The following is a 13,815-nucleotide window of genomic DNA, read 5'->3' as shown; positions in this document are numbered from 1 at the left end:
AATCACAGGTGGGAAATCATATGACCTACTGGGTTTCGGCCTCCAGTTTCTGTGAGTATTGTATTTGACAATCACAGGTGGGAAATCATATGACCTATTAGGTTTCGGCTTCCAGTTTCTGTGAGTATGGACAATCACAGGTGGTAAATCATATGACCTACTGGGTTTCGGCCTCCAGTTTCTGTGAGTATTGTATTTGACAATCACAGGTGGTAAATCATATTACCTATTAGGTTTCGGCATTCAGTTTCTGTGAGTATGGACAATCACAGGTGGTAAATCATATGACCTACTGGGTTTCGGCCTCCAGTTTCTGTGAGTATGGACAATCACAGGTGGTAAATCATATGACCTACTGGGTTTCGGCCTCCAGTTTCTGTGAGTATTGGACAATCACAGGTGGTAAATCATATGACCTACTGGGTTTCGGCCTCCAGTTTCTGTGAGTATGGACAATCACAGGTGGAAAATTATATTACCTATTAGGTTTCGGCATTCAGAGTCTGTAAGTGTTGGACAATCACAGGTGGTAAATCATATGACCTACTGGGTTTCGGCCTCCAGTTTCTGTGAGTATAGACAATCACAGGTGGAAAATTATATTACCTATTAAGTTTCGGCATTCAGTTTCTGTAAGTGTTGGACAATCACAGGTGGTAAATCATATGACCTATTAAGTTTCAGCCTCCAGTTTCTGTGAGTATGGACAATCACAGGTGGAAAATTATATTACCTATTAGGTTTCGGCATTCAGTTTCTGTAAGTGTTGGACAATCACAGGTGGTAAATCATATGACCTATTAAGTTTCAGCCTCCAGTTTCTGTGAGTATTGGACAATCACAGATGGTAAATCATATGACCTATTAATTTTCGGCCTCCAGTTTCTGTGAGTGTTGGACAATCATAGGTTTTAAGTTATATGACCTATTAGGTTTCGGCCTTCAGTTTCTGTGAGTATTGGACAATCACAGATGGTAAATCATATGGCCTATTAATTTTCGGCCTCCAGTTTCTGTGAGTATTGGACAATCATAGGTGGTAAATCATAGTAACTATTAGGTTTCGGCTTCCAGTTTTTGTAAATGTTGAACAATCACAGGTTTCAAATCATATGGCCTGTTAAATTTTGGCCTCCAGTGCCTGTGAGTATTGGACAATCCCAGGTTTTAAGTTATATGACCTATTAGGTTTCGGCCTCCAGTTTCTGTGAGTATTGGACAATCACAGGTTTTAAGTTATATGACCTATTAGGTTTCGGCCTCCAGTTTCTGTGAGTATTGGACAAGGACCAATAGAGGATGCTTATCTTAGATCATTCATAGAGAATACCTGGCCACCACAGAAGAAACTTGCAGCTTGAACCGGATCTTTTTATTGGATACTGCAAGCTGAAAGAACGAGTTTGGAGATTCCTTTTGACTCCTCTTGATCAGCATCCAGTGACTCTCTTCTCACCACTCGACGTAATTTGTTTTTGTTATACATATCTCTGCGTGACTTATGCCACGTGGCATTACGTTTAAATACAGTTCCTGGAATTTTTTCATCTTAATCTAAGTAGGCTAGGTTGTGAGTAATATCAGTTGGGGAAAATATCTTGAGTAATACCAGCTGGGGGAAAATATCCTGAATAATATCAGCTGGGGAAAATATCCTGAGTAATACCAGCTGAGGAAACTATCCCGAGTAATATCAGTTGGGGAAAATATTTTGAGTAATACCAGCTGGGGGAAAATATCCTGAGTAATATCAGCGGGTGAAAATATCCTGAGTAATGTCAACTGGAAAGAGACAGTTCAACAACTACCATAGATAGATCGAAGAGTATTATATGTCGCAGAGCGAATGTCTCCAGTATCCTGCAAAGTTCAAGAAAAAGGTGCAGGTTACAGAACAGTAAAACAGAATATTTAGGGTTTGCTGATGCTCATGACTTGTTCGCAATTTTGGATATTTTCCCCCTTTTTCATAAGTACCAAATAATGACTACGTTTTACTGCTTCACTCTATGTTTAATCTGCAAAATAATCAGGAAAACACATACTGGAAACAATTGTTAGATACATAGCTTTACACAGAATTGTCCTGTAGGTTAATTTAAAATGGAACGATATCAGAAACTGATCAGCTTGATCGTGCCTGTCACGCTATCAATTGTCAGATTGGTATCCAAATGTGCTGGATTATGAGTCTTGACTCAAAAAAACAAAAAAAAAGATGACGTCATATACATTAGCTTTTTCTCAAGGCAGATCTTTGAAAGAATGATCATCATATTTAAGAACTGTTAATAAACACCAGTTTACCCACGTTTTGTATACAAAGCGTATTTATCCAAATGGCTGTGATATATGTCCTTGTATTTTTTAATGAATCATTTTTATATGTCGTTTATTTTCACACGTATATGTATCTGTTTCATTTTGTAATAAAGTGATGCCCCCCACTCCAATTTATAACGTGTTATATAAAAGTCATTATTGTTGGCTCTACCAACATTTTGTAATAAAGTGATGCCCCCCACTCCAATTTATAACGTGTTATATAAAAGTCATTATTGTTGGCTCTACCGCTTTGAACGAAACACCCTCAAAGTTGCCTTTATTCTTGTACCAAATACAGCCGTAAATATGGTATATTGTACAACTGTAGAACGTGCAGTTCACGCATGATTATGATAAAATGCCGGAATAAAGGATACACGTGGAGAGATGCTTCTGTGAGCTGCACCTATAGAACAGCCTGCATAGAACACAAGAAGCACGTGCTATTTTCTCACGCATCTAAAAATCAATAGAACAATGTCGAAATTCGTTTTTTGTATGTCTAAACTTATAAAAGCAAAAAAAAAAAAGAAATGTTTCTTTGTTTGTCTTTTTGTCCACGAACTACTCCTTGTTCTTTGGACCAATCTCAATCAAACTTGGTAGGATGATACATTGGACAACAAAGGTGCATGTTATAGGGCAGTTGTTACCCGGCTCCACCCACCCCTGGGCTACGCCCACAGCAAAAATAAGTTTGTTCAGCTAATAACTTCACAGTCTTGTACCAATTGTTATTCCTAATTTTTTAGTTTTAGTTTTTTCTTAAGTTTATTTTGTGTTTCTTTTTGAAAAGTTTGAGTTTTTTTTTTCATTAAAAATGTCAGATATTCACATTTTAGCCAGGAAAGAATGGCAATCAAAGCACCAGCTCAGACCCTTAAAGTGGCAGGGCTACATCTGAAAACCCCTTGATTTTCACATTGTCAATTCTATGTTGGGTGTTCGAGAGGGGCTCATCAAGAAATATTTTTATTTAGTCCTGGACGGAGGAAGAACTTCTAATGTGATCCACCAAGAAACATTCAGAGTATCAACAAACACTGAGGCTGTAGAGAAGGATAAGTAAAAGTATTTTTGTTTGTTGGTAGTTAAACACAAAGCTACACAATGAACTATCTGTGCTCTGCCCACCACGGATATCGAAACCCGGTTTCTAGCGTTGTAAGTCCGCAGACATACCGCTGTAATATATTTTGGTGTATTAGTATTAGATTTCGACTTGTTTGTTGTAGGTTATCTGAAGAACAGCTATTCTATGAGAATATGCTACTAATAATACTCATCGCCAGTTAGTAAAGTATACAAGTCAGTACCAGCACCCAACTGATTGCTTTATGATCCGTGTGTGTGTATATTTAATATCGAAAATTGGATTTATATCAGTTGGACAAAAATACGATGGAAAAGATTTTTGTTTGAAAGGTACCAATCATAAATTTCGATTAATAACAAGACTAGACAGACTACTAAAATGTAAAAACTGAATTAATATCCAGAAATAGTCTAAGAATATTGTAATATATCCATTGTCTGCCATCCAAGATATTTGAAGGGGCTTGTCCACTGCAGTTGTTTATCGTCATCATTAAGAATAGAAAATATTATAAAATTCATATTTCGTTTGATGAAAAAAACACATTAAAGATAAATCAACCAAATTAGCAGTCCCAGTATTATACTAGTTTAGTATTTTTCTTTTATAGGATGTTTGAAACTATTATTGCTGATTCCATGAGATGGAACACTATTGAAACTGTTCTTGTAAAGTCTATGAGATGGTACATTGAAACTGTTCTTGTTTAGTCTATGAGCTGGTACACTATTGAAACTGTTCTTGTTTAGCCTATGAGCTGGTACATTGAAACTATTCTTGTTTAGTCTATGAGTTGATACATTGAAACTCTTCTTGTTTAGTCTATGAGTTGATACATTGAAACTGTTCTTGTTTGATCTATGAGTTGGTACATTGAAACTATTCTTGTTTAGTCTATGAGCTGGTACACTATTGAAACTGTTCTTGTTTAGTCTATGAGTTGATACATTGAAACTATTCTTGTTTAGTCTATGAGTTGATACATTGAAACTGTTCTTGTTTAGTCTATGAGTTGGTACATTGAAACTATTCTTGTTTAGTCTATGAGCTGGTACATTGAAACTATTCTTGTTTAGTCTATAAGCTGGTACATTGAAACTATTCTTGTTTAGTATATGAGCTGGTACATTGAAACTATTCTTGTTTAGTCCATGAGCTGGTACATTGAAACTATTCTTGTTTAGTCTATGAGCTGGTACACTGTTGAAACTATTCTTGTTTAGTATATGAGTTGGTAAATTGAAACTATTCTTGTTTAGTTTATGAGCTGGTACACTATTGAAGCTATTCTTGTTTAGTTTATGAGCTGGTACATTAAAACTATTCTTGTTTAGTCTATGAGCTGGTACATTGAAATTCTTCTTGTTTAATTTATGAGCTGGTACATTGTGGAAACTATTCTTGTTTAGTATATGAGCTGGTACATTGAAACTATTTTTGTAAAGTCTATGAGCTGGTACACTATTGAAACTATTCTTGCTTAGTCTATGAGCTGGTACACTGTTGAAACTATTCTTGCTTAGTCTATGAGCTGGTACACTGTTGAAACTGTTCTTGTTTAATCTATGAGCTGGTACACTATTGAAACTATTCTTGTTTAGTATATGAGCTGGTGCATTGAAACTATTCTTGTTTAGTCTATGAGCAGGTATACTATTGAAGCTATTCTTGTTTAGTTTATGAGCTGGTACATGAAAACTATTCTTGTTTAGTCTATGAGCTGGTACATTGAAATTATTCTTGTTTAGTCTATGAGCTGGTACACTGTTGAAACTGTTCTTGTTTAATCTATGAGCTGGTACACTATTGAAACTATTTTTGTTTAGTATATGAGGTGGTGCACTGTTGAAACTATTCTTGTTTAGTATATGAGCTGGTACACTGTTGAAATTCTTCTTGTTTAATTTATGAGCTGGTACACTGTTGAAACTATTCTTGTTTAGTATATGAGTTGGTAAATTGAAACTATTCTTGTTTAGTCTATGAGCTGGTACACTATTGAAGCTATTCTTGTTTAGTTTATGAGCTGGTACATTAAAACTATTCTTGTTTAGTCTATGAGCTGGTACACTGTTGAAACTGTTCTTGTTTAATCTATGAGCTGGTACACTGTTGAAACTATTCTTGTTTAGTATATGAGCTGGTGCATTGAAACTATTCTTGTTTAGTCTATGAGCTGGTACACTGTTGAAACTATTCTTGTTTAGTATATGAGTTGGTAAATTGAAACTATTCTTATTTAATCTATGAGCTGGTACATTGTTGAAACTATTCTTGTTTAGTATATGAGCTGGTACATTGAAACTATTTTTGTAAAGTCTATGAGCTGGTGCACTGTTGAAACTGCTCTTGTTTAGTCTATGAGCTGGTGCACTGTTGAAACTGTTCTTGTTCAGTCTATGAACTGGTGCACTGTTGAAACTGTTCTTGTTTATTATATGAACTGATACACTCTTAGAACAATTCTTGCTGGTTCCATGATCTGGTGTACTTTTACAAGTAGCTTAAAACGTTTATTTGTATTTCACTGACATGACGATAACTCTCTTTTTCTCGGGTTTGGTGAAAGTAAGTTTCTCCTGTATATAGATATTTTGTGGACAAATATGCATCGGTCATCGTTCAGGTAATTATTATGTGTGTATATATATATATATATGTTTCTTGTTTTCTATTACACTGTGTAGTAAGGTAATACGATGCCGTCATGGTATTTGGAGATGTTTCGAGTTTCGGGGTAGCTAATTAAGCAACATAATTAACTAACGTTGTCTATTCAATGTCGAGATGTATAGTAATAATCAGCCGGTATAACTTTGTATATTTGTGCAATATGATGCTTTTAACTTCTAATTGGAATTCCGCATTGTGTCTAACGATCTAGAAACAATTCGTATCTCCAATTTCAGGTAAAGCCTAATTAATTTCAAGTCTATTCGCATGCTGTATAACGAGTAAACATATATTTCGTTAAAGCAGACTAAACTTGGACGTGTGGTTGCCATATCTGTATATATAGTGAGTATTTAATAATCAAATCATTATTTTTAATCTCCTTTGTACAATAAGAACAAAAATTATCGATTTATCCTACAGTTTTCATTTTTTATAAATATGTTATTTTGGTTATTATAGTTTGATGCTTTTTTAAATACAGATATGGCTACTTACGGTTACAGAATTGTTCTGAAACATAAGCCTAGTTTGTATCCTCACTAAATCGTCGTTCTGTTAAAAAAATTATGGATTTTTTTTCGTAAAAAAAATAATTAATTCCTATGAAAATGATCTCCGCAAGACATATATATCTGTCGAGCTGGAATGTTTTTGCGAAATTGATGTAAAATTTAATACAGTCATGAAAAGTTTTTCACGTAAAGAAATACACGATTATAAATAATTATCTCTGAAAAGTATTTTTCTATAGTTGAACTTCTAATATGCCAAACATTTTAAAATCGCTGTCCTTCAACTCTTGACGCTACGGGGATTAGGTTATTTTGGAAGTATTATAGAGATTCACCACGTCGTTACAGTTCATGTACATATCATCTCTAGCTGATATCTTCCTGATATTTGCAGTTAGGAATGATAGAAAATATTGTGAGCTTGATAAAAATGACCATCTACATTCTGTATTCAAAACAGTACGATCGAATCCAGTGAGGATACCCCCCCAACTGATGAAGCTATGCGGTGTTCTAATCTTTATAAGTTGAAACATAAATAAAGTATATTCGATACCTAGACTGATGACCAGGTGGATTATTTAATTTCACCCTAAGTGCTTAGCTTACTCGAATCGGTAGTTATTAATAGTAGTATTCTTTCACGATGCTTATATTAAACAATGCACGAAATTAAATCCTACAACAAACTTAAGTTTAAGATTTTTTTCAAAACATTTAAATTTTTCAACGTGACATAAAATCCACCACGTATTGCTAGAAACTAATATTTCTGCATGTAGTACTGTCAATCACGTTAATAATTTATTTCATAATGTTTAATGATTTGAAGGTTTCCATTTACTCCTGTGGTTATTGTTTTCATGAAGTATCAACCCATGCATTTCAAATATCTTTGTAGAATCTATTATGTGACTCTTTAGCCATCTAAGATGCACAACATAATAAAATATTTGTGGCCTTTGTGGTTTAGGGACGTATTAGTCCAGAAATGTAAATGATGTCCTTATTAAATATTTCATATCTCAAAGCCTACTGTGATGGCTGTATATTATACAGACTGTATACATAATTTGATAAATTCTCTGATCAACTTCTCGAAGGTGAATGTAACTTAAGCCTTTCAAACAATTATAGAGGATTAATGCTACAAGCGTGCATTACGCTCTCACACATATAATTATAACGATATTTCTTTTCTGCGGCTATATCATTAAGAGAAACTTGTTACTAATGTACTGCGTGATGAGAAAGATGAGGGTTTTACTTGAATGTATTCATTTCAAAAGTCTTTTGTACAGAAGTTTATGACTCTTACAGAATGTTTCAAGTATGAATAAGTTAAGCAGTATATACATTCCGTTTCACTTACAAAATTGTACAGTCACTAGCAATTAATATATACACGGACAGACAGACAGATTTTGGATTTTTTTCAAAAGGTAAATGATTAATTCATTTGTTTATCAATAGAATGTGTTTATTTCTTGTCGCGAGTTCTATTGTTGTACGAGTGAGCCTGTGTGTATTTGATAATGTCAAATGTTGTGCGCTTTAATTACATCTGTTTGTTATCATGTAATGAGTTACGTAGAGATGCATACTTAGCAAGCGCTTCATTCTTAGTAGCAACAAGTTAGACTAATAGTTGGTAAACAAGCCATTTTATTAAACACTAGAGCTTTAAAAGTGTTATCCATTGGCACTCTGTCCACGGAAGTTTATCAACTGTTGTATCAAGCGACAATCTGAAAATAATTTTTCTTCCTGAATAATTAGGATTCAACTTCTTGTATGTCAGTTGAATAGCTTTCCGACAAAAATATGGTTACCAATAAACCAAGGTTTATGTAGCACACGGTTCCCAGTTTCTTGAAAGGCGGAATTTAACGTTATAAGCACTAAATAGAAGGTTAATTCCTGATAAAGCATTATTAAAGTGGAAAATTATAACACAATAAACAGAAAAACAACATAAAATGTTTATATTTTCTTACCTTATACAAACCTTCGCATAAAACCTCTCACAAATAATGCGAGCAGAGAAAGGTTACTTTACAAAATAAAGAGCACGTCATTTCTCCATAGTAACCACAATTATATTGGTTAATGAAGGTAATTGTGCTAAAGTTGATCTTCATAATTAAAAACCTCTATCAAAATTTTGAGACTGGCTTCAAATCTAAGATAAATTATGAATAATGATATTTTATATGATATAGAGTTTCAATAACGTACAAACATCGTGAGCTTGGAATTCAATACTATGATAGACAACATCGTTAAAGCGAGGACTTTTAAATGAATCAGTGCAATGTAATCACAGTATTCTTACCTTTTTCTAACCGTATTGCAGTACTATATACAATGATATACAATTAATTTCATGTATTTTGTACAATATTAATACAGATTTCTTGTGAGTTTTATACCTCAGAGTTACGTAATGGGCTGGATACCTGCCTTATGTGCTCAGCGGTGAATCGAACCCAGGGTTTTAGAATTGTAAGCCAGGAAACTGTTGATTGTCTTTATTAACATATACTTCATTTTTGTTGGTTTCTTTCCTGTACAGAAAATTATTTCTAATAATGTTAATTTATTAAAGAAATAATAATTTTCAATATCTTAGCCTTGTCATATAAATTCACACCATAAAACGCTTCTTAGTAAATAAAAATGAGATCATAGAAAAATTTGCTTTCAATTTGCAACGCCAATTCAAAAGCTGTTAGTTTAAACAGTTTGTGATTTTCATCGTATTGTATTGATTCCAGTAATGTTTAACATATATAACTACACTGAGTTAAACCCAAATGTATAAAAAAGCGCTTTTATACTTTACTATGGTTTCATCCGAAATGTTTTTCTAAACATCTAAATATCATATTCTATATTTTAAAATTTCGCCTTATAGAATTAATTGTTAACATTTCTAAGTTGTAGTGAAACAGTTGTTAATAAAGTTGCTGTATTTGTGTAAAGATCATTGAAAATTTCATACTTTTATTTTCAAGTTGTCCGCATTATCATCTTTTGTCTTAACTTTCATAAACAGTTCATTTCAATATCTAAGATTCGTTTCTATTCATTAATGAAAGATTATGAGCATTTATTGGGAAAGGCTAATGAAACTATGTGTTTATAAATCTACGTCTGGAAAATGTAATACTAATACATTACAATAACCTAGTGTATTTATTTATAACCCGAAACAACTTCATACAATAAACGACAACGGAACCTAAGACAGCTGAATTCACGAACAACTCATTACTGTTTTTGGAACATGAAAAGTACACGAAAATGAAAACAAGATTAATAAAATACAGTATATATTTTAGGTTAGTAAAGCAACAGTGTTAATATATATACATACTGCTGGAGGATTTTACTAGGTTTGGGCAGATTCATTCATTACTTACACCGATAATATTCTTTATTAACTCAGTTGTATAATTTATTTTGTGTTAATTAATGTGTATGAACAAAGTGTGGCGATAAAGTTTGCGGTAAATTATATAATAAACACACTATCTTGCTTCCTACTTTAATTTGTTTTTTTTTGTTTTTAATTATGCACAAAGCTACACAAGGGCTATATGTGCTCTGCCCACCACGGGTATCGAAACTCGGATTCTAGCGTTGTAAGTCCGCAGACATACCGCTGTGCCACTGGGGGGCCTTACTTTAATATACTAGTTCGATCCATCTACACCATGGGACCATGAAGTTGTTTTTATAGTTACTGTATCTTCATCACTGTACAGGCCTCACTTCCACAAGAGCCGTTAACACCTTTGAACATATTGAAATATTCTACTACTTTTAGTTTATCTGAGGATTTAACATTTTTTCTTGTTCTATTATTTTATATTTTACTTTCAGTAATTTTTAAAATAGAAATGGAATGCAAAGATTATTGCTAGAAGGAAAATTGAATGGGAAAAGAGGAAGAGGCAGATCAAGAAATATGTGGATGGATAACGTTAAAAATTGGAACACCGTATTGTAACTGTGCTAAAATGACGAAAAAGAAAACAACGGCCCTCAGTGAGAGCCAACTTGCTTCGAGAAGATGACACACGATGATGGTGATGATGAATTTTGAAAATAATTCTTTGACCATGGTTTGATATGAATGTGATACTGCTCATTTCCAGTTGGTAACGACAGAAAGTATTGAATCTATATTTATATATATACTCCAACTATTCGCATCAGATTTTTAAAATTTGTACGAAAATGTTTATACATAATGTATAGAAAACATAAATATTAAATTGCATCTGGTAGCTCAGTGGTAATCTTCAACTTTTATAATATTAGAATTCGGGGTTTGATCCACACTCGTTGTTCAACATTGAGCTAAGAAATGATAATTAGAAACAGAGTTTGTTTGTTTGTTATGGATTTCGCGCAAAGCTACACGAGGGCTATCTACACTAGCCGTCCATAATTTAGCAGTGTGAGGGAAGGCAGCTAGCCGTCACCACCCACCGCCAACTCTTGGGCTACTCTTTTACCAACGAATAGTGGGATTGACCGTCACAATATCGCCCCCACGGCTGAAAGGGCGAGCATGTTTGGTGTGACAGGGATTCGAACCCCCGATCCGCAGATTGCGAGTCGAGCGCCCTAACCACCTGGCCATGCCGGGCCGATAGAAACAGAGATTATGTTATATAGTAGAGTCAATTGCATGCTTAGTCCAGATTACTTAGAAGTTCTTCTAAACTTAAATAAGTTTGAAATTAACAGAATACTATTATGAAAGTATAATAGTGAATAATAATTTCCCAAAAGAATATAAAATTAGTATATTCTACATTTGACTTGTTTCATTAAGTATTGTTTTCATGGTTTTTGTACTTCATTTCCTTTATACACAATAATAATCCAAAATATTAAAATCACTTTACAATATTATTTGATAGAGAGTAAAAAAAACTGTAATTTGAACAGCCTGTTGGTCGAGGTAAAAAGTTCAAGCTTTATGATTCATTGCGCGATAGACATAAATATTTCTTCATATTTTATGCAAGCAACACGGGGCTATTATTAGGTTAAACTAAAAGGTTCGATTTTCTATATACTTCTTCCAAAGTGTATGTCTGCGAACTTACAATGCTAGAAATCGGGTTTCTATACCTGTGGTGGGCAGAGCACAAAAAGTTTAAATTTAATTAAAAACAAACAAAAGTGTTCATTTAATTACCACATTATTGTTAAATTGTTGGATAATAATAATAATAACACATGAAAAGCATATTTTACAAAAAATTAATTAAAAAAGAATAAATAAGCAATGAACTTAAATAAAATATTAAAGAGATTTCAAAAAGAATGATAGTGGATCTAACTTGGCAATCAGATTGTTTTCAACTTTTTAGTTTATTGTGTGGGTGATGTTAAAAGGAATATTGTGAAATGGAGAAAGAAAATTTATCTAATATAACATGAGAACCAAATCTAAAATTCGCAACTGTACGTTGCCTATGGGCGATTTTCCAGAAGAAAAAATAATATACTCAATATTTTTCAACAGAATAAAATTGTAATCGAAACCATCAGGTGAAAGGAAGAAAGTAATACAAGTAAAAGAATTCTAGCTGTTCAGAAAATAAAGATTGATACTTTTTTTGTGATTAATAACAGCGCTATTTCAATATCTCCGAACAAAAGACTAACTGTTGTTAGATATTGAGAATTCTTAACTGAGAGTTTTGTAGCGGTATAATATACTCTCAGTAGTGGAAGAAAAGAAAAATCTAATTTCATTTTTCAAAATGTCAAGTCATATTGAAACTACAGTTGTTAAAGAACAGACATTTTTTCAGACCGCCTTGAACGTTAAAATGAACATGATTATTGAATCAAGTTTGCTGACGCCAGTAAGATTTTTAAGATTGAGTATATTGCTATTCAGAAATACAAATTAAACTGTTTTTTATTACGACAGGCTGGGAACTGAAATGAAGCTGCTTTGGTGTTGGAAATGTCGAAGAAACATTTTAACTAAATGACAGAGAGGAAGAAGTACGTAATAATTTGTTGACAAAATGTCAAATGATATTAAAGAAATAATACAAAGTTTATTAAAGTACATTGAATAAAGGTTGATACGTTTCATGTTATAAAGTATGGCATTGTGTCAGAAGCCATTTAACGTAACAGGTGCGTGAAACGATTAAGGTATATATGGATATCTCGTTTTGCTGGGAAATAATTAAGATATGATATAATGAAAGTCTTTTAGCAAAGTCAAACTAATAAATAACCAACCACACCTTTTCAACAAGTCGCTTTATTTCTGTTTTTTCGGTAAAACGCTTACTGGATAGTAAGCCGTTGGTTATATATAATTATTATAGAAATGTGTGGGCTCTTTGAACACTAAATGTTCACTAACAAAACAATTTATCTCTATGTAGTATAAAAGCTATTATAATCTAGACAAAACTGTTTTTATTATTTGTTTACGTTTCCTGTCATGTTCTTCTATTTTTGGGTTCGACTTTGAACACTTGAATTACTGTACAACATAATAATTACAGCCAAATATCTTATTGTTAACAGTTCAATGCTATTTTTTTCCACTTTTCTCTAAATATCTTGAAAACCGAAACAACAGTTACTATTTTCCTCGCCGTTTTAATGAGATGTCCGTGGTGGGCAGAGCATTGTGTAGTTGTGTGTTTAATATCAACCAAACCAAACTTTTCGAGCCTTTATTCATTTGTGCTGTTATTGAGGTTAAAAACGTTCATCTCTCTCTCTCTGCTGTTATTTTCCTGTCTTTTTACATGATGTTAACATAAAACATTATCAGTTGGAAGCTGTTATCATACCGGAAGATGCTATTTATCCTTAGAAAAGTTTGATGTTGGTGTATTATGTTAAATAAGTGCTCTGAGAAGGCTTAAAAATTGCAGATTTCCTGTATTTTGGTTATTATCACGAGATGCTTTTATAAAGGAAAGACCACAAATTAGAAGTGATTCAAAATTAAACGATTATTTGCCCAGTTTATCTATTTGTATTTTTAACATGCCATTTCACCATCAAACGAAAAAATGCTATGCATTTGTATTCTGCATGTATGGCAAAATTATTAAGTTACCTTCCACCGTCCATAACTTTCAGCTATACACCTGGAAAAAAGTTAAGCACCCCCGTGTTTTTTTCAAGTGATTCAGATTCGAC

The sequence above is a fragment of the Limulus polyphemus genome, unplaced genomic scaffold (genome assembly GCF_000517525.1).
Source record: "Limulus polyphemus unplaced genomic scaffold, Limulus_polyphemus-2.1.2 Scaffold67, whole genome shotgun sequence".
In the NCBI taxonomy this organism is placed as follows: domain Eukaryota; kingdom Metazoa; phylum Arthropoda; class Merostomata; order Xiphosura; family Limulidae; genus Limulus; species Limulus polyphemus.
Note: the sequence above shows the minus strand (reverse complement) of the source record.